The 6,112-nt window shown below is 51.7% G+C and overlaps 1 long non-coding RNA gene across 1 annotated transcript; it reads right to left on the bottom strand.

The window, feature by feature from the left end:
* Window positions 1-327: 327 nt before the first annotated feature.
* LOC142907624 (uncharacterized) lies at window positions 328-4,483 on the bottom strand. Its single transcript, XR_012931135.1, has 3 exons — window positions 4,393-4,483; window positions 3,259-3,904; window positions 328-863 (listed from the first exon to the last, which is right to left on the bottom strand). It is a non-coding gene; the product is annotated as an uncharacterized LOC142907624 (long non-coding RNA).
* Window positions 4,484-6,112: the final 1,629 nt, after the last annotated feature.

Below are 6,112 nucleotides of genomic sequence, written 5' to 3'. Positions count from 1 at the left end.
CCATAGAGACACACAGATCCATAGATATGCATAGAGACCCATAGAGACCCATAGAGACCCACAGAGACCCACAGAGACCCACAGACACCCAGAGAGACACACACAGAGACCCACAAAGATACAGAAACCCAAATACTAAACTGAACGATATACATTTTACCAGGTAAGGAGCTATGTAGCGCTGCCTATTACAAACGATAGAAGCTCAACCAAGTGGCTGATAACATCATCATCATCATCGTGTGGAAATGTATAGACACCCACAGAGACTCAGACTCACCATACAGAGACCCACACACTCACCACACAGAGACCCACAGACTCAACACACAGATCCACACACTCACCACAGAGACCCACAGACTCACACAGATACCCACAGACTCACCTCACAGAAAGCCCCGTGTCGGCATCTTCAGGCTGAGCCGACCTCGAGGAGGCCCAGATAGGGTTCAGATTTTTCATGCCATCACCGCCATTCGCCCCGACCGGAAGCGGAAGTAGAAGCTGGGGGTGGAGGTGGGGGGCGCCCAAAGAGGCGGGGCGTGAGGCGGCTTCTGGGGGCGTGGTCTCGCACTGGCACTTCACTTGGAGTGACGTGGCTGCAGGGTACGTGGTAACTTCCCTCGCACTGTGACAGCACCGGTGATGTCGCAATCACCACGTGCTTCCTCAGCGTACGAGACGGGCGTGAAGGAGACAGCAGCTTCTTAAACTTCAGCTGCTTTAGCTTCATCATCGTCGCCTTTCGAACAACTTCTGCTTTAAGCTATCCGAGCGAAACTATTGACGAGGTGAGTTTTGTGGGTTCCTGGTGAGTGTGTGGGTCCGTGTTGTGGGTTCGTGGTGCGGATGGTGGGTTCCTGGTGGGGAGATGTGGGAGACACACAGAGAACCACAAAGATGCATAGAGACCCATATAAATACACAGAGAATCGTAAAGACAAAGACCCATAGAAATACATACAGACCCATAGAGACACACAGATCCATAGATATACATAGAGACCCATAGAGACCCAGAGAGACCCACAGAGACCCACAGACACCCACAGAGACACACACAGAGACCCACAGACTCACCACACACAGAATCACCACACACAGAGACCCACAGACTCACCTCACACAGATACACACAGACACCCACAGACTCACCACACACAGACTCACACAGAGACCCACAGACTCACCTCACACAGAGACCCACAGACTCACCACACATAGACCCACAGACTCACCACACATAGACCCACAGACTCACCTCACAAAGACACACACAGACTCACCATGCACAGACACCCACAGAGACCCACCGACTCACCACCAACAGACACACACAGAGACCCATAAACTCACCTTACACAGACACCCACAAACTCACCTCACACAGACACACACAGACTCACAACACACAGAGACCCACAGACTCACCTCACACAGATACACACAGACACCCACAGACTCACCACACACAGACTCACACAGAGACCCACAGACTCACCTCACACAGAGACCCACAGACTCACCACACATAGACACCCACAAACTCACCTCACACAGACACAAACAGAGACCCACAGACTCACCTCACACAGACACCCACAAACTCACCTCAAACAGAGACCCACAGACTCACCACACACAGACACACACAGAGAACCACAGACTCACCACACACACAGACCCACAGACTCACCTCACAAAGACACACACAGACTCACCATGCACAGACACCCACAGAGACCCACAGACTCACCACCAACAGACACACACAGAGACCCACAAACTCACCTCACACAGACACACACAGACTCACAACACACAGAGACCCACAGACTCATCTCACACAGACACCCACAGACTCACCTCACACAGACACACACAGAGACCCACAGACTAACCACACACAGAGACCCACAAACTCACCTCACACAGATACACACAGACACCCAGACTCACCACACACAGACTCAAACAGAGACCCACAGACTCACCTCACACAGACACGCACAAACTCACCTCAAACAGAGACCCACAAACTCACCACACAGACACACACAGAGACCCACAAACTCACCACACACAGACCTACAGACTCACCACACACAGAGATCCATAAACTCACCTTACACAGACACCCACAAACTCACCTCACACAGACGCACACAGACTCACCACAAACAGAGACCCACACACTCACCTCACACAGACACCCACAGACTCACCTCACACAGACACAAACAGAGACCCACAGACTCACCTCACACAGACACCCACAAACTCACCTCAAACAGAGACCCACAGACTCACCACACACAGACACACACAGAGAACCACAGACTCACCACACACACAGACCCACAGACTAACCTCACAAAGACACACACAGACTCACCATGCACAGACACCCACAGAGACCCACAGACTCACCACCAACAGACACACACAGAGACCCACAAACTCACCTCACACAGACACACACAGACTCACAACACACAGAGACCCACAGACTCATCTCACACAGAGACCCACAGACTAACCACACACAGAGACCCACAAACTCACCTCACACAGATACACACAGACACCCAGACTCACCACACACAGACTCAAACAGAGACCCACAGACTCACCTCACACAGACACGCACAAACTCACCTCAAACAGAGACCCACAAACTCACCACACAGACACACACAGAGACCCACAAACTCACCACACACAGACCCACAGACTCACCACACACAGAGATCCATAAACTCACCTTACACAGACACCCACAAACTCACCTCACACAGACGCACACAGACTCACCACACACAGAGACCCACACACTCACCTCACACAGACACCCACAGACTCACCTCACACAGACACACACAGAGACCCATAGACTAACCACACACAGAGACCCACAAACTCACCTCACACAGACACCCACAGACTCACCTAACACAGACACCCACAGACTCACCTCACACAGACACACACAGACTCACCACACACAGAGACCCAGAGACTCACCTCACATAGACACACACAGAGACCCACAGACTCACCTCACACAGACACACAGACTCACCTCACACAGAGACCCACAGACTCACCTCACAGAGACACACACAGAGACCCACAGACTCACCTCACACAGACAGACACAGAGACCCACAGACTCACCACACACAGACACACACAGAGACACAGACTCACCTCACACAGAGACCCACTGGCTCACACAGACACCCACAGACTCACCTCACACAAAGCCCCGTGTCGACATCTTCAGGCTGAGCCAACTTCGAGGAGGCCCAGACAGGGTTCAGATTTTTCCCGCCATCGCCGCCATTCGCCCCGACCGGAAGCGGAAGTAGAAGATGGGGGTGGAGGTGGGTGGCGCCCAAAGAGGCGGGGCGGGAGGTGGCTTCCGGAGGCGTGGCCTCGCACTCTCACGTCACTCGGAGGGGCGTGGCTGAAGGGGGCGTGGTAACGTCCCTCGCACTGTGACAGCACCGGTGACATCGCAATCACCACGTGCTTCCTCAGAGTACGAGACGGGCATGAAGGAGACGGCAGCTTCTTAAACTTCAGCTGCTTCAGCTTCATCATCGTCGCCTTTCGAACAACTTCTGCTGAAGCTATCCGAGCGAAACTATTGACGAGGTGAGTTTTGTGGGTTCCTGGTGAGTGTGTGGGTCCGTGTTGTGGGTTCGTGGTAAGTGTGTGGGTCCTTGTTGTGGGATTGTGGAGAGTGTGTGGGTCCGTGGTGAGGATGTGGGTGCGTGGTGAGTGTGTGAGTCCGTGTTGTGGGTTCGTGGTGAGTGTGTGGGTCCGTGGTGAGGATGTGGGTGCGTGGTGAGTGTGTGGATCCGTGTTGTGAGTTCGTGGTGGGAATGGTGGGTTCCTGGTGGGGGGATGTGGGAGACACACAGAGAACCACAAAGATGCATAGAGACCCATATAAATACACAGAGAAACGTAAAGACAAAGACCCATAGAAATACATAGAGACCCATAGAGACACACAGATCCATAGATATGCATAGAGATCCATAGAGACCCATAGAGACCCACAGAGACCCACAGACACCCAGAGAGACACACACAGAGACCCACAAAGCTACAGAGACCCAAATACTAAACTGAACGATATACATTTTACCAGGTAAGGAGCTACGTAGCGCTGGCTATTACAAACGAAAGAAGCTCAACCAAGTGGCTGATAACAACATCATCATCGTGTGGACACCCACAGAGACTCAGACTCACCATACAGAGACCCACACACTCACCACACAGAGACCCACAGATTCAACACACAGACCCACACACTCACCACAGAGACCCACAGACTCATCACACACAGACACACACAGACACCCACAGACTCACCTCACACAGAGCCACGTGTCGGCTTCTTCAGGCTGAGTCGACCTCGAGGAGGCCCAGACAGGGTTCAGATTTTTCCCGCCATCGCCGTCATTTGCCCTGACCGGAAGGGGAAGTAGAAGCTGGGGGTGGAGGTGAGGGGTGGGAGGCGACTTCCGGGGGAGTGGCCTCGCACTGCACGTCACTAGGAGGGGCGTTGCTGAAGGGTGTTGTATATGTCCTCCTTTCCATATTAATATTAACAAGTATTTTTTCAATACATATAGATACATATTCCTATTGTTTCTTTTAATTTTAATAATGAATAAAAACACCAAACCAGGCCTCAGCATGGAATGTGGAGGTCATATTTACCTTGACCCACTAACACAATTTTTACGTTCAGAGCCCTCCCAGGGTCAGAGGGAGCAGATAGAGAGCAGAGCGCAGCGGATTGCAAGGGGCTGACGTAAACACAAAGCCAGGGTCACTGGGAGGTTGCGTTAGCCTAGATCTAGTTAAGTCAAAAAAGCTAATTGGTTCTGCATTACTATTAAAGTAACTTAAAGTCGGAATTTAACGACAGGGTAGGCTAAAGTTATTGATCTTCACACCCACTTCAATTGAACCCTGCCACAAGCTACGTCAATGTAACCGTCACCCGTCTATTAATTTAATATGAAATGTATTTACATATTTTAATAATTTCTATACGACTTGACCCGAAGCCTAACAATCAGGTTTTCCTAAGTCAACATGAATGCTCTAATCCACCCATACGCAAATAATAAGCCGGGTTAAAGTAAGAGTAGAGAGGAAAAGAAATGCAAGCGCACAGCAAAACTGCAACATAAGCAAAGGGCGATGTTCAACCCAGGGTCGGAGAGAAAGGAAGATCCCGGCCGTCTTTGTATCCCCGCAGCGCGGGGTAGGAGTGTGTATACGCTCGAGGAAACACGAGTCAAACACCACAACGGGAAGCTGACCCAGACCTTGGATTAATACAGAATCATAACTGTGGAACTCTGATGAAATGAAATGTTGACTTAAAACTTTTTAACCATTTCTTTGTGCGTCGGTGAAAGTCGGAGGGAATATCGCCCCTCCCTCCAGGTTGTGCACTCAGACAGAGAGGCGCCTTCGAGACAATTTATAACATTTGATTGTTTTACTTGCGGGTTTTATGATAGGAGTATGACAACGGAATATACCGTGGGTGATCCACACAAGGACACACACTGACATACGTACGGACACACACACGGACGTAGATACATACGGACAAATCCTGACACAGCAAAAATCGAAAGAAACCCCGCCTTGTGGGCAGAATCCGAGTGAAGGGATTTGTGGGCATAAAAAGAGGATCCTGAGCATTGAAACCTCAGTTCGACCGGGGGGGGGGGGGGGTCGGCTCACCAGAGTTCGACCGGGGGGTCGACTCTCGGGAGACAGTTCGACTCGGAGGAGGTCGGAACTCGGGGAGTTCGACTCGCAGGAGTTCAACTCGGGGAGTTCGACCAGGGGGGTCGGAACTCGGGGCAGTTTGACACGCGAGAGAGTTCGACCAGTGGGTCGGCTCAGGAGCAGTTCAAATCGGGAACGAGAGCAACAGGTCGCCAGCCGGCGAGCTGCAGAGCAAGGGGCGGCGAGCAGAGGCCAAAGTGGCCCCGTCGCTACCCACTGACGTTGGCAAGACTCGCAAGGTAGTGAGGCGCCACCGAGTGTGATTTTAAAAGAGCTG

The sequence above is a fragment of the Petromyzon marinus genome, chromosome 80 (genome assembly GCF_048934315.1).
Source record: "Petromyzon marinus isolate PM22_M1 ecotype Great Lakes invasive population chromosome 80, UKy_Petmar_22M1.pri1.0, whole genome shotgun sequence".
NCBI classification, from domain to species: Eukaryota; Metazoa; Chordata; class Hyperoartia; order Petromyzontiformes; family Petromyzontidae; genus Petromyzon; species Petromyzon marinus.
Note: the sequence above shows the minus strand (reverse complement) of the source record. Positions and strands in the feature narration are given on the sequence as shown.